The 25,476-nt window shown below is 39.6% G+C and overlaps 1 protein-coding gene across 4 annotated transcripts in view; it reads left to right on the forward strand.

The window, feature by feature from the left end:
• Slc16a7 (solute carrier family 16 member 7) overlaps positions 1-25,476 on the forward strand; it is a 165,501-nt gene that overhangs the window by 45,390 nt on the left and 94,635 nt on the right. Inside the window, exon 2 of one of the 4 annotated variants that reach the window (XM_060370984.1) lies at positions 13,009-13,411. The exons of 2 other annotated variants lie outside the window; for them this stretch is intronic. The gene's annotated coding sequence lies outside the window, so the exon portion shown is untranslated. Of the gene's footprint in view, positions 1-13,008; positions 13,412-22,752; positions 22,910-25,476 lie in introns of all 4 variants that reach the window. One more of the 4 variants, XM_060370983.1, reaches the window with a different exon arrangement.

Consider the following 25,476-nt stretch of genomic DNA (forward strand, 5'->3'; position numbering starts at 1 on the left):
GCCATTTAAACCACCTAGTCACAGTTTCCAAACTTATGGAGTGAAAATGTTGTTGAGCCTGCTAGTGCATGTCTGTAATCCCACTGCTTGACAGGCTGAGGCAAGAGGATTGCCTCAAAGTCAGGATACATAGTTTTAGGCCAGGGACAACTACAAAGTCAGACTCTGTCCAAAGGAGAAAAAAAGTGAAAAGAAAGAATAATCTTTGTGAGATAAGAGATTACACATTAACGTAGCTTTTTCACAGACTCAAGCATTCAGGCTTGATTTTTTTTTTTTTTTCTTTCATTGTCCTTAGTTGGGTATCATTCTCTTCAGGACCTCCAGGGCTCAGTTTTTATGGCTCTGTTGGTCTCCTTTTAGAGCTCCTGTCCCCTCCAGGTCATTCTATTTCCCCCTTATTTCCTAAGATTCCCTGTTCTCTGCCCAAAGCTGAGTCTCAGTCTCTGCTTTGATACCTAGATCAGTAGAGCCTTTCAGAGGCCTTCTGTTGTAGCCTCCTGTCCTGTTCCCTGTCTTCTCCTGCTTCTGATGTCTATCGCATTTGTCCTTCAGAATGAGGAATGAACATCTTCCTTAGGGTCTCCCTTGTGGTTTAGATTTTTCAGGAGTATAGATTTTAGTATGTTTATCCTATATTATATGTTTAATATCCACTAATACGTGAGTATATACCATGTGTGTCTTTCTGCTTCCGGGTTACCTCACTCAAGATGATCTTTTCTAGTTCCTACCATTTACCTGCAAAAATTCATGATTTCCTTGTTTTTAATTTCTGAGTAGTATTCAATTGTGTAAATATATCACAATTTCTGTATCCATTCTTCTGTTGAAAAACATCTAGGTTGTTTCTAGATTCTGGCTATTATGAATAGAGATGCTATGAACATGGTTGAGCAAATGTCTTTGTTGTATAGGTGAACATATTTTGGATATATGCCTAGGAGTGGTATAGCTGAATCTTGAGGTAGCACTATTTTTAATTTTCTGAGAAAGTGCCAGATTGATTTCCAGAGTGGTTGTACAAGTTTACATTCCCACCAGCAATGGAGGAGGATACCGTTTCTCCACATCCTCTCTAGCATATGCTGTCACTTGAGTTTTTGATCTTGGCTATTCTGATGGGTATAAGCTGAGATCTCAGGGACGTTTTTATTTACATTTCCCTGATGAGTAAGGATGTTGAGCATTTCTTTAAGTGTTTGCCATTTGATATTTCTCTATTGAGAATTCTCTGTTTAGCTCTGTATCCCATTTTTAAATTGAATTACTTGATTCGTTGGTGTTTAGCTTCTTAAGTTTTTATATATTTTGGATATTAGCCCTTTGTCAGATATAGGGTTGGTGAAGATCTTTTCCCCATCTGTAGGCTGTTGTTTTGTTCTGATGAGAGCGTCCTTTGCTTTACAGAAGCAATTCAGTTTCATGAGGTCCCATTTATTGATTGTTGATCTTAGAGCCTGTGCTGTTGGTGTTCTGTCCAGGAAGTTGTCTCCTGTGCCAATGAGTTCAAGGCTCTTCCCCAGTTTTTCTTCTAACCAATTAACTGTATCTGGTTTTATGTTGAGGTCTTTGATCCACTTGGACTTTAGTTTTGTACAGAGTGATAAGTATAGATCTATTTGCATTTTTCTACATGGAGACATCCGGTTAGATCAGCACCATTTGTTGAATATGCTGCCTTTTTTTCCATTGTATTGTTTTGGCTTCTTTGTCATAAAACAAGTAAACATAGGTGTGTGGGTTTATTTTTGGGTCTTCTATTTGATTCCATTGTTCCAGTATTCTGTTGAATTGGGACATATTAATGTGAATGGATCTTTTACTTTTGTCTCATAAGCAGATTATGTTTGTTGAGCAAGTGTGTGCTGCTATGTGACTCCTGTCAGATACAGTTTCCTGATATGTTCCATCTTCATCATTAGGAGTTAGACTGTAGCCTCTGTTGTGTGGTTTCAGCTCTTTGCAAGGATGCTTCCTGATTAAAATCTGTTCAAACATAGCATTTTCACCTATAAAGTGAGCAGATTACAAAGTTTCTTCATGTTGTCTGTTAAAACAATCATTTTGGTTCATTTGAAGTGCTTAGAGCAAATTTGACAGGTCTTAGAAGCCAAGTAAGCCTAACTATTGTTTTTATTCCTTAAGTAATACATTCCATAAACTCTTCCTCTTTTTACAAAAGATTAGACATTACAGTGTCTGAAGTTTAGGAAAGGCTGCTTTTGGGGTAGACACATTTTAAGGGAACCAAATACTGTCAGTAATACAATCTCACATGACCTGATCTTTTTTTTAAATGTCATGTGTCTAAGTCATTCTCTTCCTTGTTTGCATTATCATAAACATTGATTAATTAAATATTAGTTAAGTAAAATCAGCAGACTCTGCAGTGCTTCATCCCATGGAATTTACTTACTTTTTTTTTTTTAATCTTGGCTTTCTTTATATCTGTGTTGATATCACCATCCAAGTATGCAGATATCTTGGCACCAACATGTAATATCCTGTAAGAAGAGGCATAGCTAAGAAATGTTTTGAAAGTGAAGGAAAACCTCCTGGGAGTGTTGTTTTCCCTGGTGTTCTCTAAAAGGTGTCTTTCAGATGGATGGGTGGAGATGGTCTTTTGCATCTGGCAATGCTGGTGGCTCTTCAGGCAAAAGGCAAATATTTGATCAGCCTGTGAGAACTTGATCTAAGGATCTGTGTTTCAAGACACATATTTTGATCTAGACAACTAACTTGTGTTAGATATATGTTAATCTTAATGGAGAAATGTTGTCTGTCCAAGGCTTTCCAGGTATAGGGCTAGACCTCAGTGAATCCCTAAGTGGCATACATGCCTGCAGCAGAGTTATGCGGTTCAGGAAGGTCTGGTTACTCTTTCCAGAAACCCACACACAGGCCACTGGCAGTGTGCTGTGCGTGCCCCACAGTTTTTAATTGTGCATTACTCTTACAGAGCAGCCTGTCTGTGCCTGTCTTTTTAATATCCCCCACTTTCTTTAGGGAAAACAAACAAATCCAAACAAAACACATTCTTTGCACAGATATCTGAAGCATGAGAAGGAATACCTATTTAAATTGAATACTTAAACATTGTGTTCACAAGCCTACCGGGTAAGTGATTAAGACACAGACCATGCCACTGGGCATGTGGCTAAATGAGATTTCTGGCCCTCTCAAATGAAGCTGCCTTTTTTGTGGTACTGTTTAGGGAAGTCCATCCATTTCGACTTTGCAACTCCACTCCCCCCAACCCCATTGCTAATTCATCTCGCATATACCTGAATATAGCTGAGAGTCAAAGAACGCTGGGGCAGTGCTGTGGGGCTTCTCCCAACACTGACGATGTGGATATACACAGGTCTTTGGTGGCCTCAAAGATGAATTTGAGCAGCCTACCCCTGCTTTACCTTAATTCCAATCTTAAAAAAAAAAAAATAAAATAAAATCCTCTGTAATGGGTTAGCAGGAAGTGGCAAGTGTATTCCATCCCTCAAGAGGACCTTTTTATCTCTTTTTCTGGAATTCCTTTCAGAAAATCCACTTGGAGGAAGGTGAGCACAGCCTGCTCTCTTGTCTCTGTTGGAAATGCATCACTCTTCCACTATACCTACTCACTGTGTCCTCATTCCTTAGACTTACAGGGTGTATCCTGTGGGTAGGCATAAGGCCTACTGATCAAATGGAGCTTTTAGTTTCAGGCTCAATTTGCTAGATAAATGTTTTCGGAAGTATCTTTGTTAAGGTTTATTTTTATATTGTAATGTTTTTCACACATTATATTTTAATCATTTTCTCTCTCCAATTTCTCCCGGATTCTTTCCACCTGCTGCCTACCTACCAGACTTTATGTTATTTTTTTCTCTCTTTAAAACAAGCAACAAAACAAGACAGAAAGAGAGAGAAAGAATCGAAATAAATAAGACAAAAATTAGAAAAGCTCAAACAAACCAAAATGAGACAAAAAGTCTAAAAAATAACATTGAGTTCATTGAGGGTTTTTTGTTTTCCCCAGCTCTTGAGCATGGGGCCTGCCCTAAGGCGTACTTAATATAGCCAGTGAGTCTCCACTGGACAAAGCTTCTTTCCCTTGTCAGGAATCGTCAATTGCACATAACTTATTGGAGGGAGCCCATGCCCACTTTTCCTCTTCAGGGCTGAGAGTGTATAGCTTGAACTCGTGCATGCCTTATTATGTGCTGCAATCCTTTTTGTGGGTTCACATGCGACTCTGTTGTCTTTTTCTGGAAGACACCATTTCCTTGGAGTCATCCGTAACCTCTGGCTCTTAAATTTTTTTTCTGCTTCCAAATATATTCCTGGACCTGGAGAGGAGGGCTTTGAGGGCGACATCCTCAAAGGATGACTGGGTGCTCCAGAGTCTCTCACTTCTGCAGACTACCTAGCTGTAGATTTCTCCATTAGCTTCCATCTACTACATGGGAAGGGTCCTTTTTGTTTTCATTTTTTATTCAAGTCTCTGACCTTTGAGTATATCAGAATGTCTTTAGGAGTCATTTTATTGTTATTACTATTTTTTATTTTTAGAATGGTAATAGTTGGTTTTATATAAGATACCTTGCCTATCTGGACTCAGGCTCTTGGTCACCCAAGTAGTCTCAGGAATGGTTCCATCTCATAGTCAAATGGCATTGGGTGGTAGCTCCTGCAGGTTTTGTGCCACCATTGCGCTAACATATTTTGCAGGCAGGACAGATTGTATATAAATTGGTTTATCCATGGGTTGTTGTTTACAGTTCTTTTTTGCAGGATATGTTCCCATATCAAAGAAACTAGAACATGTGTGTGAGGTTCTATATAGGTGCCAGCTCGACCGCTCTATGTTCAGGATTGTGTAGGTGTTGTGGCTAGCAGTGGAGACTTTGCTGTTGGTTTGTGGAGAGCAACTTGCAGTCTTGGAAATAGCCTGAGTTGTTTGGAGATTCCATTGGTGGTGGTGTTTAATTTTTTAAGATTTATTATTTGCTTATGTATATGAATGTTCTACGTGCATGCCAGAGAGGGCATCAGATCATATTATAGATGGTTGTGAGCCACCATGTGGTTGCTGCAAATTGAACTCAGGACCTCTGGAAGAGCAGACAGTGCTCTTAACCATTGAACCATCTCTCAAGCTTTAAGCTTTTCTTTTTAAGATTTACTTATTTTTATGTACAATTGGTGGCATTCTAAACTTACAAAAAATTAAAAACGGTTTATTCTCCTTTACCTGTCATATGGTTCAGAAGAGCAAATTAAGAGTTTCTATCCTGACTAAGTAAGTGTATGTGCTAAAGTGTCTGTAAAGTGTCTAGTCAGAGAGGATGGTGATTTTGAATACAAGGAAATGATTTTTCCTTATTGTCCAGAGAACCAGGACCTAGTATTTCATAGCAGCTTTCAGATGCAGAAGATCCCTGTGCTAATGAGTTTTCTTTCTGGTGTGTAGTCTCTGTGATTTCATGTGGTGCTTCAGTAAATCCTACAAGGCTCAAAGAGGCATTGACCACTTTTAAGATCATGCCTCTATTGTAGTTTTAATACTTCTGGCTGGGTAGCTCTGCATGCTTGTATATTTCACCACAGGGAGAGCCCATGCGAAGAAAAGAGCCTTACTTACCTGGTATCCCTCCTGGTCCTACCAAAATGGCTTTGTATGCTAGCCGCTTGCTAAATGTTGGTTGAACTAATCAATTACACACAAGGGAAAGAGCAGATTCAGCTAGCTTTTTTATGCATTTACTCAATTCTTAAACCTGACCATGGACTAGAGAAGCTGGCTTGAATATATAATGAACTAGAGACTTTAATTTGAATTTATCTCCAAGCTCAACTTTTCCTTCTTAGGGGAAGAAGCTTTCCTAGAATCTTCACCAACAAAATCCAACTCCTCTATAGTATGATACCCAAAAAGGAGCATGGGAAATTACCTCACTAACATTGCTTTGGTGTTTTTTGTTTTGTTTTGTTTTTCTTTTGAAGAGGGTGTTGTTTTTGTTTCGGCTTTTTTTTTTTTTTCATGAAGATTCATCAACTAAATGTGTTGTTTTATCATATATGTTTGATTAAGGAACTACACAAAACCACTAGTAGGTGGTAACCCTGAGACTTGGGTGGCTAGTTTGTTCAAGGTAAGTATTATACTATAACTACACACTATAAAGTCCAGTCCTTTACTAAGGATGTTGAACCCCAGTCCTATAATGCAGTGAAGGACAGCAAACAAGGAATTATGCTAGACTGTGCAGGGAACAGGTGAGACACCTGGGAAAAGAGAGCCAGTGAGAACTCTGGGGATGCTGACACGGCCCATCAAAGGCTAAGGACAGCTATGTCCTCTGCTGATAATGGGTTAATCAAAAATATCTAGTCTATGCAGACAGGAAGATAAACATTGAAGCCTTACCAAGCCTCAGGTATGGTGCAATTCCTGTTAACAGGCTTTCTGTATGATTTATAATAATGTTCTTCATTTAAAAGTTTCTATTATTATCATTACTATTAATGTGTGCATGCCACCAAATTTCAGGCATGATGAAAACTCCTGTTAACTGTTTCCTGTATGACTACATTACTTTTCTTCCTTTTATTAGATTCCCCTCTTAACCATATTTTTATTTGAGAATTTCAGACAGCATAATTTGAATTATACTTTCTCTTCCCCTACATCCTCCCTGATCTTCCCCCGTCCTTACCTCCAAATGCATGTCCTCTCTCTCTCTCTTTAAAAATAATCACTACCAGGAGTCCAATTTGTGTTGTCTGAATACTCGCAGCCATGGGTGGATATACCCAGTGTCACTCCATTGGAAACACACACACACACACACACACACACACACACACACACACAAACTGCTTTTCCAATCCCAGCAGCTATCAGTTGCAAACAGCTTCTTGAATATAGGTAGGTTTTGTGTCTGTTTCCCTCCAGTGTACTGCACATGTCTGTCCAGTTGTGGGGTGTCTGTGTTAATTAACACCTACTACAAGAACAAGTAGAATTCCTGATCAGGGTTCAGGCAAACACTGATCCTCTGTTGTATGTATACATTTTCCACTTTTTCTTCTAGTGAGAAAAGTGTAGTTTTAGTTATTATTATTATTATTATTATTATTATTATTATTATTATTATTTGTTTGTGTGTAAATGTGAGTGTGTGAGTATGTGCATGTGTCTGCACATCTTTGTATGTGCATGCATGTTCATGTGTGCATGTGTGCATGTGTGTTTGTGTGTGTGAGTGTGTGACGTATATAGGTGAGTACAGATATGTGTTTGACAGGACAAGTATGGAAGTCAGATAACTACTTTCTGCATTTGATTCTATCCATCTTTACATGGGTTCTGTGTTTCAGAGACCAAACTCAGGTTGTCTGGTTTTTGTGGAAAGTGTGTCTGTTCTCTGATTATCTAACAGACCCTTTGTTACTTTTCTTCTTGTTATTTTCTGACATTATCAGGTGTAGATCTAGTACCTTCCTTTGAAATAGCAATAACAAGTTTGTTTGTTTGTTTTACCAAAACCTTTTAGAATGACTTAGAAGCCAAGTAATTTATTTATTAAACTAGTTTTGAGACATTGAAGCATCTTATTTCCAGTGAGATGATGTGTCTGAGACAGTCTGTGAGTTGTCTTTAACATTACTTGTTGAGACTGTGCTAAGGATCCATCCCTTTATAGTTTTTCAAAACAGTGTGACCAATGGCCTACCAGTTTACATTTCCCATTAAAAAGCCAAGGAACATTAAAATATGCTCTGGTGTGACTGCCTGTAGCTGGGGATAGAACACATATTCTTGATCATGCTATAATTTGTAACAAGGTTCCTGGAATTCCCATGGGGGTTGGGCAGGTAAGCAGGTGTGTGTGGTCTGTAATTAGACAGATGAATGGATAAAAACTGGAGGCTACTACAATTATTGAAGTTTCAAGGTTCCCATGCAATGATGGAAAGATAGATGAGTCTGTGTGGTTGGAAACATAGACCTCATAAGTAAGAAGAGGCATTCTTGCCAGTATGGACTTTGCGTTGAGTCACTGGCCGAATGTTCTGGCATGTGACAGAGGGCTGTAAAACTGTCCTATGCCTAAGGGTATGCCACAGAGCTATGCGAAATCGCAGGTTCTGAGATGAAAACATACTTTTGTTTCCAAGTATCCTCATCTATTTGCTGAATATACTTCAGTGTTCTATTGACCAGAGAACAGCCAAAGACAGAAGGGTCCTTAATGTCTCCTCTCCCCAAATTACCCTTCATGATTCTGCAATATTGACTGCCATGAAGGAGAAACACTCTGAGGGGTTAGAATACTTACATGTTCTGTGCTTAAAATCTCTGCCCACCCTGTTTTGCTTTCCTGTGAAATGTTGAAACCTTAAAGAGATTACTCCATGATGCAAATTTGACTGACAGCTCTCTTTTAGTCCTTGATTTAAAAGTTATGGGCAAGATGCCTTTTATGTTGTGACTCTGAGGAATAATTGACTCAGGAAATGAACGTGCTCCCTGCTAATTTTGAGTTCTATTGTGTTCTAGAATCCAGAATACAAAATCACAGTTAACTCTTCTCAATAAATATGAAGGCTATAGTACTTTTTCCATGAAAAAAACAATAGAAAAATATTACCAATAAGAAAAGCAAGTATATACTCATATCATAATGGGAGGTTGTTGTTAATTTCTGTTTGTTTGGTTTTAAACCATTTTATTTCTGAAATATGTACCTGTGATTTCTGTTCTTTGTAAGTAATTGGGCTTTTTAGTCAGGTGACAAGCATGAGTTTTGCTCATTAATCCAGTTTTTAATCTTTAGTCGTAATGTGAACAACATAAAAATCTCACAAGGGAAATGTGCAAGGCTACATGAAACCTGGGAATAAGATTATAAACAAATCTATTGCCAAGAACTTATTGTCATGATTCAAGCATGGAATAATGACATCTTCCAAGACCACACATGTTACTCATCGGGATTTTCTGCTAAAACAGTATTTCTTCTTTCTTTTGTTCCCCACAGATTGAAGAATGTTAAAAGTTTAGGCGGTCTATAAGAGCAAACCTTTTTATGATCATAGCTCTGGAATTACTCTTGAGAACATGTAACCTTGGCAAAGGTTAGTCACCTCCTGCCCTGGTCTCCCTAGGGCTCAGTGAGTTGGAGCAGGCCTTGTTTGCATTTGTCTTCTTTTGTAGAGACATACGTAGACAACACAAGTATCCTTATTTCATACTTTACAGAATTGGCTGTACAACTCCAAGTATGTGATTTCTCTGTCCTTTGCATATTGTATATTTCCTGTTAGTTAATAAATAAATAAATAATAAGGAGAAGGGGGGCTTTGGATGGGTTAGCACATAATAGTTGTGCCATGTGGGAAGCCTAGGGCTCAGCATCCGAGTTGTGTGGTGAGTCAAACCAACTACATTTGCTGTTTTTTCAACTATAACAAATGTTAATCTTCAGTTTGGTTTTTGATAGAATTGTTACCAGTGGATATTTAAAAAGCTAAAACAATTTATTAGGAGTAATACCTTGTGTGAAGAAAAAAATGGGTATTTTAAAGCAAATTGTTGATGCATAACTTAAACTTTGTAACTTTTCCTAATATGCTCAGTAAACATAACATCATGACTTTAATCAGAACATAGAATTTTTATTTTTAAATTTAATTTTATTTATATATTTATTTATTACAATTTATTCACTTTGTATCCTCACTGCAGTCCTCTTACTTGTCTCCTCTCAGTCCCACCCACCCTCCCTCTATGCCCTTTCCCTAGTCCTCTGATAGGGGAGGACCTCCTCCCATTCTATCTGAAGCTAGCTTATCAGGACCCGTCAAAGCTGACCACATCATCTTCCTCTGTGGCCTGGCAAGGCTGTACTCCCACAGGGAGAGGTGATCAAAGAGCCTGTCACTGAATTCATGTCTGAGACAGCCCCTGTTCTCATTACTAAGAAAACCACTTGGAACCTGAGCAGCCAATGGGCTTCCTCTCCATGCATGGTCATTAGTTAGAGTATTGGCCTTTGCAAGAACCGCGGGGCCCAGATATTTTGGTTCTGTTGCTCTACTTGTGGAGCTCCTGTGCACTCCAGGTCTTTCTATCTCCTTCTTCCATCCAGATTTTGGCACTCTGCCCAAAGTTTAGATGTGAATCTCAGTATCTTCTTCAATACCCTGCTGGGTAGAGTCTTTCAGAAGTCCTCTGTGGAAGGCTCCTGTCCTGTTCCTTGTCTTCTCCTATTTCTGATGTGTATCAGGTCTGCCTTTCCAAATGAGGATTAAGCATCTTCCCTTGGGTCCTCCTTATTGTTCAGCTTCTTTAGGACTGCAGATTTTAGTATGTTTATCCTATATTATATGGCTAATATCTACTTATAAGTGAGTATATATCATAGATCATAGAAATTTTAAGGGTTTAACATTAAAATAGTAAACAAAAGATGTTAAAAGTGAAAAAGTGGAAAAATCTGTACTCTTGACAGTAATGTAGATTTCTTGAAGTTGTTTACTGATGACAGAGTTTCTTTTATTTTTATGATTACAATATAATTACATCATTTCTTTCTCCCCATTCCTACATCCAAATTTGACATATCAAAGATAAACATATTTTTAGTTCTTTTAGAATATCTTGTAATACTGAACAAAATATGATACATGTAGAAGTTTAATGAAGTTCACACTCATGGTGAAATTAATAATGCTAATTTACTAACATGAATAGTCTTTTCTGAGTGTAAGATTGAGTGCATTGTCATCCTTTCAGAAGATAAAATGGACAACTCCAACAGCATTTATTCCTTGGCATTTTATTTCTGAAAGAAACTGGGTAGTCTGGTGGTCACAAAGTGAAGTTATTTTTAATTGCTTAGTTATTTGTACTACATAATAACTCTAGTTCAAATAAAATGCTCTGAACCCTGAACAGCATTAAAAATTATAAAGGAGACATTGTTTTCTGGTCTAAGCTTCTTCCTTGGTTCCCACTAGACCAGGCTGAAAGTCAGAATGGAGTCAATGATGAATGTAAGTGGTGTTGTGGTATCTTCATTGTGGTAGTCTAGTATTTCCAAGTCACCAAGTGTGCCTGAGAATGAGCTGCTTATCTGCCATCAGAAACCAAGATTACAAAGATAACCAAACACATTTCCCAGGCAGGCCAGTTTCAGTTGGTGAGACAGTGAATTTCACTCTCACCTTAATCCTTACACAAAAGAAGCCAAATGTTATAAACAGTCACTTATTTTCAGTCCTGTTATCTTCAAGCCCCACTCCACAGGAAAGTAACTTTGAAATGGCTAGTCTTTCTGTTTAATTGGGGCAGTGGAGGGGGTGGTCTCCTTTCCCCTTCTCTGTGTATAAAACCAACCTGTTGTGTTCAATCCATTAGAACAGTCACAGTAATAGTTCCTGTTCCCCTTACTAGGGAAACCCACTACTAGCAACCTACCCAGCACATCAAGTCACATCATGTCTAAGAGCATCCACTTTCCCTAAGGCCCAACAAGGCAGCCCAGCTAGAGAGAGGAAAGTGATCCAAAAGGAGGCAACAGAGTCCATGTCAGAGACAGGCCCCACTCAGTTAGCTAGTGGACCCTCATGAAGACCGAGCTGCCCATCAGTTACATATGTATAGGGGACCTTGGTCCAGTCCCTGGATGCTCTTTGGTTGGTGGTTCATTTTCTGAGTATCCATGGTCCTCAGTTAGTTGACTCTGTTGGTCTTCTTGTGGAGTTCTTGTCTGTACCCTCTGGTTCCTCTGTCCTTCCCCCAATTTTTCCACAAGACTCCCAAGCTCTGCTTAATGTTTGCCTGTGGGTCTCTGCATCTGTTTTATCTGCTCCTGTGTGAAGCCTCTCAGAGAACAGGGCTAGGCTCCTGTCTGCAAGCATAGCAGAGTAGCAATAATAGTGTCAGGGACTGGCTCTGTCCCATGGGTGGGTCATTATAATTATTATACAGAAGATTTTGTCACTGGCTGATATCTGGGGCTCAGTTCTATAGAACTGAATCTTTCCCTTTGGGAACCAGGTATCTTGTCTTAGTTTCTTTGCCTATTGCTGTGATAAATACTTCAATGACAGGAATTTAAGGGTGGAAGTTTTCATTCTGGCTTGGAATTCAGGTTATCATCCAACATGGAGGAGAATTCACACAGGCAGAGGCTTGAGGGAGTTGTCCTCAGTGAGAGGCAGAGAGCAAAGAATGCAATCACTTTGATGCTCCACTCACCCACAACAGGATCCCCTTAATGTCCCAATGTGTGTGAAGACTGGTCTTCCTATATCAGTAAATAAGATCAAGATAATCTCCTCTTCAGGCTCGTCCAGGTGCCCATATCCCAGATGATGCTAGGGTCTTTCAAGCTGACAATTAGCACTTAAGGCCCTTAAGTTAGTCTGCTGTTAAGTAGAGAGGAATATGGACTTTCCGTCAACTAAAAACTAAAGACAGAAGCAATAATCTAATATTCCCAAGCTTTAGTACCTTACATAAGTAACTGGAACTCATTAGCTCAGAATTCCCATATTTAAAATGTTTACCTAGTGACTATCTTACATTGTTTAGAGAATGAGGTGCTGAATGCCAATTGTTGGGCAAAATACCTCAGAGCTGCAGGGATGGCTTCAGTGAATGGCCTGCCGCATGTGCCCACAACACCAAAGTAAAAAGCTAAGAGTGACAGCACGCTCCTGTCACCAGAGCAATGAGGAGGTGGAGTCAGGAAGGTTGGTGAGGCTCAGTGGCTGTCTAGGTCTAGCTGAATTCATGAGTCTCAGGGGCAGTGAGAGACCGTGTCTCAGGATAAGAGGAAGGTGAAGAACAATCCAGAAAAGAACCCTGAAGTCCATCTCAGGCAACAAAACAAAACCTCCTTGACCTTGTCCTTTTCGGTTTTGCTCATAATAGTCTTTCCCCAGTCTCAGACTCTGTTAAGAGTCACAGACACAGCAATGCATATTGTACAGGGTTTTTCTTTTTTGCAGTGTCTTCCAGACATGATATCAAGTTACATGATGGGAGAAATAGCGTGGAAAAAATGTATCTATTTCAGCTACAGAGAAGGAAAATCAGAAGATTAAATGCAGCAATCCAAACTGCCAGAGAGGTCACCTTCTTTGACCCTCGATATAATTTAAGCCAAGTTTACTTTACACTGTGAGAATTATGAACTAACCGTGCATGTCCAAGCAAGTTCTTCAGGAAGAAAGAGGGAACTACCTTTCCCCTATTTGAGAAGAGAGAAGGAAAGGAGAGCGGAGACTCAGCCTCTGGAGAGCTGTGTGCAAGCTTGCTCCTGGCGAAAAGTTAATGATCAATCAGTCCCTGTGTTCTCAGCTCTGAGTCCCCAACAAGTGGCTGATGTGGCTCTTTTCTCTCTCTCTCCAGGTAACTTTAAATTTCTACGAACTTTGCTTGCATTGGCTCTGGTAGATTATAGATACGACTCTTTTCATTTGACTTCAAGTTCTAAGTTTATTGAAAGTAGAGTTAAAACTCATAAATGTTGCCTCGTGGAAACCACCTAATTTCTGAAGTGGTCTGAGTTAAGGCTAATGAGAGATTGTGTGCTTGTGGTAGCAAAGAGAATTGTTAAATGTTGTATAAAATTTATTATTGTTGTCCGTAGCCCTTCTGGCTGAAAGATGAATAATCATAATCCTTTAAAAGAATACCTCACATTATGTAGCCTGCCAAACTTTGGTTTGGAGGAGAGGTTTTAAATCATTGGTACCATTTCTTTTTTGTAAGTAAGAGTAGTTCTTTACTCACTAAAATGTTACTTGTATCTTCTGTTATTTTTCAATAAAGTGTCCTTTTTTCTTATATAAGTTGTTACATCTTATTAATTTGTGTGTGTCTAGAAAATAGTAAAGTAAGCTGTTATTTGTAGTATCCAAGCTAGATAAGTTGGTAGGTGGGAGACAGATGGTTATTCTATGGTTACCTTTTGTGTGGCACCACTGCGATGTACTGTTGTCACTAAAGTCCTTGTTCATTACGTTTTCATGGTCAAAGCCAGCTCTTGAAGTCTCAGTACATACTTTGTATATCTTCAGAACTGGTAAATCCACAAACATCTTCCTTATTAAGGACACATTGCTCTATCACAGGAACACATAATAGAGAAATTTATGGAAAGTCTTTATTTCTTTCTGAAGTGTCTGCCCCCCAGTATCTTTGTTCAACAAAATTCCAAGGCCAAGAAAATTTGTGTTGGTTGGATTTAGACTCAAACCATATGAGCTTCGAGTATCATCAGCAGCTGGATATTTCTGTTCTGCTACTACATATGTAGTTCCAGTTATATTTTTCCTCAGCTGAAATTAAATGTCAGACAATGATTGATGATTTTGTAATTGCGATTTAGAGCTTGTAGGAACACAGAAGAACATCCATTTTACACACAGGAACAGAGTCCAGAGAGGGGACTTAGTAGTGTTATGTGCAGTGCTGGAATTAGAACAAGGCCTCTGTTCATGGGTGACAAGTAGCATTGATAACTGGTTTGTTAGTTTACACTCCTTCTGGTTTTGAAAGAGAAATCACATTTCATTCCCTAACCAATTTCTGTCTTGGAGTAGAGCTGGCAAGCATTCGCAGCTAAAGCACAGGGTGCCAGTGATGTTTTCTGGTTCACCTTTGGTACTGTGAATTTGTTTATCAGTTTGACTTATAAAACTGGAACCTCTCTATATATATATTTGCATAGGTGTATTTAAGTTCTCCTTACAAAAGGAGTTTCTCAAAGTTAAAGATAAGAATATCGCCAGTTATTTTTATTGCATTTAGAAACAAGGTTGAGACGTTTGTAAATTATAAGTTTGTAAGTGCTGAAGTTTCTTTAAGGAAAGTTAAGATAGTATATTAAAAGTCAAAGTATATAGTTAATATATGCATATTCATATAGAGTTTGAAGTTATCCACAAATTATATGAAAATAGAGTGATCATTTGCCATGATACTGTAAAACATTTTAGATTCTAACAACTAAGATGTGTATGTGTGTGTGTGCCTGTCTGTCTGTCTTTCTGTCAGTGTGGGCGTATGCCCACAAATTTGTGTGTGGTATGGAATGTTTGCAGCATGCACGTGACTTTGCAGGAACACATTCACATTCATGTGTGTAGAGTCAAGGGCAGAGATACAGGGTGTTCTCTCCCTTGATCTCACCTGCCTTTATGTCCTGAGACATTCTCTCCCTGAACTGGAAGTTTGCTATTTCAACTAGGCTTCCTGGTCAGTAACCTCCTAGGATCCTCCCCTTGACTCCATCTTTCAGTACCAAAGTTACAGGCAAACAGCCATACCTGGTCTTAAACATGAATACCTCGGATTTGAACTCAGGTTGTCATGCTTGCACATCAAGCACTGTCGCCGCTGGGCCATCTCTCCAGCCTGAGGTTAGAGTTCTTGTCTTTTTGTTTTTGTTTCTCTTTTTTAAAAGCTGGCTGTGTGCAGATTTCTAATTATAGTTCTAGTGTACCTTTCACTGAGCACGTAACAACTAGTTTCTACTATGATGCTCTGGGCCCCCTTGACAGTTACTTTGGAGTTTTCCATCACAAATTTACAAGTCAAGTTACCATCATCAAGCATATCTCTGTTTCTTCAGCCCATTATTAGACAAAGATAAACTGAATCATATACTCTTTGAAGGTTTTCAAGGTTCTGATAAACATTAATAATGTAGAGACATGTAAGATTTCAAATTCTCTTTTTTAAAAAAGGCAGGTGGATCAATGTCATGAAGGATGACTTAACAGCCACTGGCTTTTCAGGTCACGGGTGAATCACATGACCTGTGAGGATCCCCAGTACCTGAGCTCTCAGTGGGAGCTTCAGCAGCGGTCATGCTTGCTGTACTTGGAGCACTGTGCCAAGCAGGGCAATTCACAGGGCCGTGGGCCTGGTGTGTGATGCACCCTTCCAAGCATTCCTAGGTCTGCTCGAACAAAGCTCCACCAGGTAGGTGGCATAGACTGAAAAATTATTCTCATTCCATTTTGGAGCCTGGAAGTGTGAAATAAGGCGTAGGTTGAGCTGTATTTTCTTGTGTCTTCCAATTCTTGCCTCACTGAGGCTTTGCTTGGCTTGTGGCAATTTAATTCCAGGATATACCTCATTTTTCACATGACTCCCCCTCCCAATATTCCATAGATATGTTCTTATAAAGACACCTTTCATGCCATCTTGGGAGCCAGCCTCCTCGTTTTAAGCTGGCATGTCTGCAGCAGCCTTATGCTAGAATTTAGACCTAGACTCTCTCTCAGAGTCTCAAGTGTTAGAAGCTTGGTTCTGACTTGATTCTCTGAGAAGCAGTGAAGCTTTTGGAGATGTTGGTTAGTAGAAAGAGTTTGAGGATGGCAGACATGCTCTTAAGGAGACAATGAGGTCTAAGTCCCATTATCTTCCTGGCTTTAACTTCCCACCCAGGAAGTGAGTAAGACAAGCTGATCACCATCCAAAACTGTGAGGCAAGATATGTATCCTGTCTTTGTTAGTTGATTAATTGGCTGTTTTGAAATAGAAATTTTACTAAAACACTTTGTTTCCAAATAATGTCACATTGTAAAGGAGAAGAAGTCAAGGCTTCTTTTCAGGGATGTTATATAATCAGGTAAGCCTGACCTTGATCCAACCAATCCCCCTATTCATTCAGCAGATCCCAGCATCTCAAATACCCGTGCTTCCTACATCAACTCTTAGTCTACATCCTACCAAAATAAATGAGAGACATGGAGTAAAGCCAAGATCCAGAATAGAATTCTTCTCCCCCTGTGGACCTCTGAAGCCTTGGAAACCAGTGTCATTAATTCCAAGCTAAGATAGGGAGAGATAAAATAGAAACTTCATTTAAAATTAAAAAAAAAAAGTTTATCTGTGTAGAGCAAGCTCACAGCCTAGTATAGCAATTTCCAACAGGTTTTGCATGTGCAGGCTTCACATACTGTCTTCCGAGCCTGCCATAGGAAACAGGGGCCTGTGCCCAGGGTCTCAGCCTTGCTAAGCCCTGGACTTCAACACTGTGCCCCTCAAACTCTTCAGCCCTGTTTTTTCTGTTCTTGGACTTAGGTCCACCCTCTCATTTCTGGGTGTGTTTCTTCTCTCTCAAAACAAGAAGGCCCAAGCTTTTGGCTGTGCAGTCATAGTTCTACCCTGGAGTTCTCCTTTTAGGTCTTTGTTTGTTTGTAACATTTTGTTTTTGTTGCTTTCAAGGCAGGCTGGCAATGATTCTGATGTTGGGAGAATTTCTAACATCTGTCACCCATTTGTGCATTTCAAGAGATTCCAAGTCCTCAGACAAGAGGGTCCTCTATGCATCTTTCTTATATTCCTTTTTTGTCTGCTCTTGAATTTTTAAATCTATACATTATATTGAATGTTTTTTTCTTATTTATTGATTTCTTTGTCTTGGATTGAGGCCTCTCGAGTTTTTCCTATGCAAATGTCAGCCTGTCTCTTGTTGTCATCCTTGTTCAACTCATGTTTAGGAAGTTGTGTTGGTGAGACTTTATGGTTGCAGCTTCTGAAAATACTAGGAGACACAATATCACAGTAAAATCTTTCTGACCCCTATTCCCCAATCATCACTGACTTTAGGTGCGGGCGTTGTGTTGTTGATGTCTGAGTTAGAAGTGGTCTTCACAACTCTTCATATAACTGGTTGTAGTTTTCTGTAATGGCCTCCTTCTGTTCCAAAGAGAAATTTCAATGATGAGTTATGAAGACTGCTATAAGGACAGATATTTCTAGTGTAGTTAGATTAGTAACATGGTCATTGTAGGTTCTCTCTAAGATCTATGACTTCACTAGCTCTAGGTAGTTGGCTAGGTTTCCAGTAGCAGGCATGGAGTCCAGCTTGTAGAAGAGGACATAAGTGTAATGAGAGAGCAGTTGGATTTTAAGGTGTGTGTGCCACTGCTCCACTCTCAGGGTTGTTGTGTCGTGCTGGTAGTTGTGATTCCTGGGTGCCATAGCTGAACAGGACTGTCGATTACTTTGTCTTTTTTCGGGGGAAGCTTGGCATGGTGCCTTTTGCTACCACTCAAGCTAGTTCCCAGGGAGAAATCCTTCTAGCCAATTCCAGCTCAAAAGCCTCTTGGGTCTGTATCTAAATTTCATGGTGTCTTCAGCATTAAGGATTTATCTTGCACTATCAGTGGATAGCCAAGGACCATAGCAATCACGTATAACTTTTTTTGACTCTCTTGGACTTCCCTGACTAAGAACTCGAAAGAGGCCTTCCCATGTCTTATGATTTGCCTGCAAGGATATACAATCTACAATGCCAGTGGATTTGGGAAAGTAAATTTAGGTCTTCAAACTTACAAGGCAAGTGCTTTACTGGCTGAGCTGTCCTTCCCACTCTAATTAATTTTAATTTTTATTAACGCTAATATACATTAGTGGATTTCATTGTATTTCCTCACCCAGCATTCTAGTCCTCCCACCCCCACACATTATCTCATCTCTCGTAATCACTATTCTCCTGCCAGGTTCACATTTTTAGCTTGAAAAGACAAGTGGGAGTGCAAGGCATATGTTGTTTTGCTGAACATCGTAGCTTGCTTAATGTGAATGGCAGGATTTCATGGTTCTCTGTGACCTAACTAAATACTGTAAATATGCTGCAGTGATAGACAGCTGTGTCTTTGACATGCTGGCTTCATGTCCATCAGCTGCACACTATCAAGTGGGATGGGTGGATTGTGTAGATCTACTTTAGTTTTGTGAAGCACTTTTGTATTGTTCTCCAGCATGGAGTGGTTGTTTTGTTCAACATTGCCAGTTCATTCTCCTCCAGTCTTTGTTACTGGCTGATTTTAGTCGTTACATAATAGCTATTCTAAGTGGGTGAGAAGTTCACTCAGTACTTTTGAATACATTCTGGATACATTCTGGGACTTACTCTCCATGCTGTGGCTCATCCATTTATTTCCTGAATATTCCACCCTCTGAGTGTGTAGTCCTTCTCAGCTCCTTTGTCAAATCCCATACTAAATGTTTCTGTTATTTCATATTCTGAATGTTATGCTGGAAGCAGTTCTTAAACAGTACAGTTGTGCACATGTGGAGGGTAACGAGCAGTTGTAGAATATTCACGGTTTTGAGACACAGGCTTTTCTTTATTTTTTAGTTAACAGAGATCACATGTGCTAGGTCATGTACCTGTTTGGAGCTGTGGAAATCCAGGCATCATTCTGTTTTTCATGCAGGGCGCTGCCCATGTCCTCTTGGCTGTAGATTTATTTTTATTTTTTTTTAATTGTTCTGACTACAGACTTACTGTCTTCATTTAGGAGGGCCCAAGCATGTGAGAAGGAAGACTATGTGGGCACCAGGCTTGTATCCCTAACCATCTTTCAGATCTTCCATTTGCTTCCTTTCTGCTGCTTGGTTTGAGTGTCCCTGGGAGCTTCCAGGCTCCGCACCTCCTGGCTTTGCACACTGCTTACACTCTGCGTCTATGCAGCGAAAATGACCATTGGTGCTTAGTTTCCACCGCTCCCCCCCCTCCCGGGTCAGCTTTTATTTCGCTCACAGCAGAGGGGTTGCCTCCAAGCGTAAATTTATAGACTTCCTGATCTGGTGGCTGATCTTGACTCAGCCTAAGTGGAACAGCATGCAGTGGTTGGCGCCCCAGTTTTCCGCATTCTACTGGATGTAGCTGATTTGAATCCTCATTGTGTGGTTTGACAAAGTGATAATTATATACATATATATATATACACACAGATATATACAGGTTATATACAGATATATACAAACCGCATATTTTTACCTAGATGGAAGATTATACTTTTCTACAAAAACAGTTCTGCTTGCATACTTTGCAACAGCCTGAGAAATTTAATTCAGCTAGTTCTTTGGATTTGTTCAGTTATTTGAACCAAAGTTTTAGTGGAGCTGTGGAGCTCTGTATCATAAAACACAAAAGACTTTATTCCAACTTGAGATATTTTGCAAGGCAGAACTTACTCATCTCTATCACCTTTATCATAAAACTTATAAGGCCTTTGGAAACCTCAGGCCATGGAGCCCTGTAAGAGAGCATCAGAGTGGCTTTGCTAGTTAACCTTTCCACATACAATGAAACCAATGTGTTGAACATAAGTTTTAGCATTTTGCTTTTTAGTATAGAAGTATGTTTGCCAAAACTTATGAGCTGGTGTTGGTAAAGTGGTATCAGAAATGTTACTGTTGTGTTGTTCTTTCCTATAGACAGTAATTGGCCAGTAGATCTTCTCATTTCCGGAGCCTAGTTCAAAGGTACCCTAGAAGATGGGTCATCAGTATATGCAGGGTAAAACTGTATCTGAGAAGTCTGCAATGCTGAGCACAGTTCAGTGCTGTCTCAGTGAGGCTGTGCAGTATGTCCCTTACACACCACACATACTGTAGGTTATGTCACTGACATAACTACTTAGAGTAGGAAAGATTTCTCTTGACTTGTGGCTTTAGATGATTCTGTTCATGGTTTTTTGGAATCATTACTTTTGGCTCCAGTAGAAGAACATTATGGCAGGAAGCACTGTAGAGAAAACTTCATTGTTTCCAGGAAGCAGAAATTGTGGGGTGGGCAGGGGAAGGGGCAGAGGGTGAAAAGACAAAGAGAAACAGAGAGAAAGAAAATGGCCAGATTTCAGTATCCTCTTTAAGATGTTCTTCATAAGTTAATGTTCTTCTACTAAGCTTCAGCGTCTATAGTCCCAACCCCTTCCAATAGCCTCTTGACCTGGAAAGTAAACTAAACATCTGAAGCACTGAGGGATCTCAGGGTCTAAACCATAACATCAGTGAGTACAATTTCTTTCCCTTTTAATCCCTAGTACATTTGATTTTGTTAGTAAATAATTTCCATCAATATATAACTCATTTTTTTTCTGTACTTTTTGTGCAAGTCTCTCCAAGCAACTTTAATCTCTCTGGACTTTGTGGAAATTTTTGCTGGGTACCACTGCTGACTAACTGGAAGAGGGAGCCCAATGATACGATGAATAACATCACTTCTCTTGCAAGAATATTTCTGTAGGAGATTTTTCTTTCATCTCTTTGTTTTAGTAAATCAAGTTCAGCATTTAAGATTCAGCCAAAATGTAATCATGAGCCACTGGGCTTGGGTGGTTGTACTATCGATACAAGTGCTATTACAGAAGAACAGTTTGCCTCAACAAGAGAAAATTATACCCTCATGGCATTTGTCTCAGTGCTTGAAACACTCCACTAACGTACTGACGTAACTTTTCTCCTGTGCACTGAAGTGTGAAATACTGTTGTAATATTACAGAACTAAGAAGGAAGCCACAAAAGCAGGGGTTTCTCAACCTGTGGATCACGACCCCCCTTTCTTGAGGTCAACAGAGCTTATCACAGGGGTTGCATATGGGATATTCAGCATAACAGATATTTACAAAAGGATTCATAACAGTAGCAAAATTGCAGTTATGAATTTTGTAGCCACAAAATAAGTTTATGGTTGGGGGTCACCACAATAGGAAGAAGTATATTAAAGAGCCCACCATTAGGAGGGCAGTGAGAACCACTGCACTAAAGCCATTTTCTATTTCTGATGGTTTAGTCATTTCAAGCTGAGATAAGGTCCAATAGAGACTTCTAATATGTTTTAACTTATTTGTTGTTTTCTCCAGAGCAGATGTACACACAGTGAAGCCATGGGTACCATGACTGTATGCTTACTACTACCAACCCGACTCCTTCTAGGAGGGGTGTAATAACTCTTGTGAATGAGATGATAGAGTGAAGGCTTCTTTTGTGAGACAAAACTTTAGCAACAGAACTAGCCAAGGTGACCTGTCATTCATATCACTGTTCAGGAGAAGCTCAGATTATGTATAAACTAGTGTTGACCTTTGTGTGGTGCGGTCAGGCAGTAAGACCACAGCTTTTCAGAACTGTGTTGATACTCAGTGTCAGGGCACCAAGACTCTTTATGCCACTGATAGATCTGCTTAGGTGAAGTAAAGTCAGTGACATGACATGTTTTCATTCACTACAGTGAGAGATTTTGTGTGCAATGGATAAAAAAAAAAAAAAAGGAGAGCAGAATGGCAGAATAAGCCAGGAAGCATGTGTTCCTCTTACCAAGGTGTCATAACAATAATACAGTCAGTCAGGATCTGAACTGAAATTCAGCAACCCACAGAGGGGTCATATTTGATGCCTATTGATATGGTTTCCAGATAGCCTAAACCAAATTTGCATGTGTTAGGAAAGAAAAGAACTCAAGCACATTAGCTACAGGTCTGGGAAGGTGCAAAAATAGTAAGTCATAATTTTCTCAGAAAGTGGTAATCCTGATCTGTTCAGGGTTACTTACTTGCTTATACCTTAGCAAGCCTGGCTCAGCAAGGACGATTGGAGGGCCAGCCTTGGGTCTTTCATTATCCAGTGCATGAGCTGAGAATCCTTTGCAGGCAGTGGTAGCAAGGATCAGAAAAGACTGTTGAGATTTGGTAAGTGAAAACAGGCTCAATTTCCCGAGTGCTTCCAAAAGATCTACTTAATTCACATCTTCTATTGACTCACTCATTGGCAATACTATTGTGGACTGAATACAGGTGTTCTCCAAATTTGTGTTGACACCTATAGTTCCAAATGAGAGATGGAGGTTTTTGAAGGAGAGTAAATCAAGAAGGAAGACTGGTTTGGTAACCTGAGTGCTCTCGTGAGGACTATAGGTCTTGACCTCCATTTGTTCTTTCTAGGGGCATGGAAGACCGGTGATCACAAAGGGAGACCTCCCTCACCAGAGCACTTCTACACTGAAAACCCAACCTAGGTTTCCAGGTTCTGGATCTGGAAGAAAGTCAGTTTGCAATGTTGAAGCCACACAGTCTGCTGAGCTATGTTACCACAGCTCAAGTAAGCTAATAAAAGAAATCACATGGCCAAGCCCCAAAGCAAACAGGAAAGCAAAGGAAGCTATTTAAAGAGGTAGATGTAAGGAAGGTCGAAGCTGGCCTGTTTTCCAATCAGCCACAATCGCAACCTAGTCTGAAGGAATAGGACATGTGATGCAGTGGTGTTTGAGGAAGCTTGCTTAGTAAATCCACAAATTTGATACAAACTAATGAGTGAAAGTTAACTCTATGCAAAGCATATGACCTGGGCCAGAAGTTCTGAGGCTTTCACTGGCTCTTTCTAACTCTCCAGCTTATTAAATGCATCTCAAGACTATTATGTATTTTATTTAATCCACATCCTGAACCATATTTCCTACTGCATATGTACATAAAATCAAATCACAAAGCAAGGTAAATATTCATTAAATCTTTCCCCCTATATACTGTTCCCAAACTAAGATTTCTATTATTTCATTGAAGATTGACCTTCAGGCAAATTGTCAAGAAGTTTATGCAGGCAATGTTATGAATATGTGTACCCAAGTGTCTCTTGGGCAAACAATGACTCACGGCTTTCTCATTCCTGAAATGATTAAGCCTCAAACCTCAAGCTGACAGCAGAGGTACTGTGCAGATGGATGTTCTCAGTGACTAACGACTGACAGTTTGCTTCTGATTTATTACGTTTCTAGGTAAAACAATTTGCTTCATTTAAAAAGCATTTTACTATGTTCTTTCACTAATTGAATGAAAAACTTAAATTTTCTTTTCTACTGAAGACACATGCAGTTTGAATACTCTAGTGTTTTTAAATTAGATTTCTTTTTAGAAAGAAGGACACAGTTTTAATTCTTCTGTAGTATACTGACATAATTTTCTATTTTCCTTTAAAAAAAAGTTCTTAGGTTATCTCCATGCATAGTCCTTAGTTGGAATAGCAGTCTCAGGAAAGACCCCTGTGCGCAGATTTTTTGGTTCTGTTGCTCTCCTTGTGGAGTTCCTGTCCTCTCAAGATCTTACTGTTTCCCACTTCTTTCCTAAGATTCCCTGCACTCTGCCCAAAGGTTGCCCATAAGTCTCAGCATCTACATTGATAGTCTGCAAGACAGAGCTTTTCAAAGGTCCTCTGTGTCAGGCTCCTGACTTGTGCATCCATTCCTCCACTGAGGGGCATCTGGGCTGTTTCCAGCTTCTGGCTATTACAAATAAGGCTGCTACAAACATGGCTGAGCAAATGTCCTTATTGTGTACTTGAGAATTTTTTGGATATATGCCTAGGAGCAGTATAGCTGGATCTTGAGGAAGCGCTATTCCTAGTTGTCTGAGAAGGTGCCAGATTGCTTTCCAGAGTGGTTGTACAAGTTTACATTCCCACCAGCAGTGGAGGAAGGTTCCCCTTTCTCCACAACCTCTCCAGCATGTGTTGTCTCTTGACTTTTTGATCTTAGCCATTCTGATGGGTGTAAGGTGAAATCTTAGGGTCGTTTTGATTTGCATTTCCCTGATGGCTAATGAGGTTGAACAGTTCTTTAAGTGTTTCTCTGCCATTCGATATTCCTCTGCAGAGAATTCTCTGTTTAGCTCTGTACCCCATTTTTTAATTGGATTACTTGATTTTTTGCTGTTTAACTCCTTTAGTTCTTTATATATACTGGATATTAGCCCTCTGTCAGATATAGGGTTGGTGAAGATCTTTTCCCAATTTGTAGGCTGTCCTTTTGTTCTGAGGACAGAGGACTATGCATGGAGATAACCTAAGACCCCTGCACAGATGTAGCCCATGGCAGTTCAGTATCCAAGTGGGTTCCATTGTAATAGGAACAGGGACTGTCTGTGACATAAACTGATTGGCCTGCTCATTAATTACCTCCCCCTGAGGAGGAAGCAGCAATACCAGGCCACAGAAGAAGACAATGCAGCCACTCCTGATGAGACCTAATTGACTAAGATCAGAAGGAAGGAAAAGAAGTCCTCCCCATCAATGGACTTAGGGAGGGGCATGCATGCAGAGGGTGGAGAAAGGGAGGGATTGGGACGGGAGGAGGGAGGGAACCACGGGGGGGTACAAAATGAATAAAGTGTAATTAATAAAGAAAAAAAAAGTTGAGTAACCCCTGACTTTATAATCTTAACAGTGAGATATTTGTCATGTAAAGGTTATTTAGTTGTTATCAGAGATTTGTTATTATTTATCTAAGTCCAGTAATGCATTTTAAGACAATTATAGACAATTAGGCACAACCTTACTAACTGTAATTTTTGTGAAGTGAAAACAAAAGAAATTCTTTTATCTTTCTCCTTTAGAGTACTTTGGATTATAAAACATTTAAAAAATTTAAAAATATGCCACATTAAAGTTAATTTATTATTGTGTACTCCCCTTCCTATCTCTCTCTTCTCTTTCTTTCTATACCCCTCTCTTCTTTCATTCCTTCCTCCTTCCTTCCTTCCTTCCTTCCTTGCTTCCTTCCTTCCTTCCTTCCTTGCTTCCTTCCTTCCTTCCTTCCTTCCTTCCTTCCTTCTTTCTTTCTTTCTTTCTTTCTTTCTTTCTTTCTTTCCTTCTCTTCTCTACCTTTCCCCTCTCCT

Source organism: Meriones unguiculatus, chromosome 17, assembly GCF_030254825.1.
Source record: "Meriones unguiculatus strain TT.TT164.6M chromosome 17, Bangor_MerUng_6.1, whole genome shotgun sequence".
Lineage (NCBI taxonomy): Eukaryota > Metazoa > Chordata > Mammalia > Rodentia > Muridae > Meriones > Meriones unguiculatus.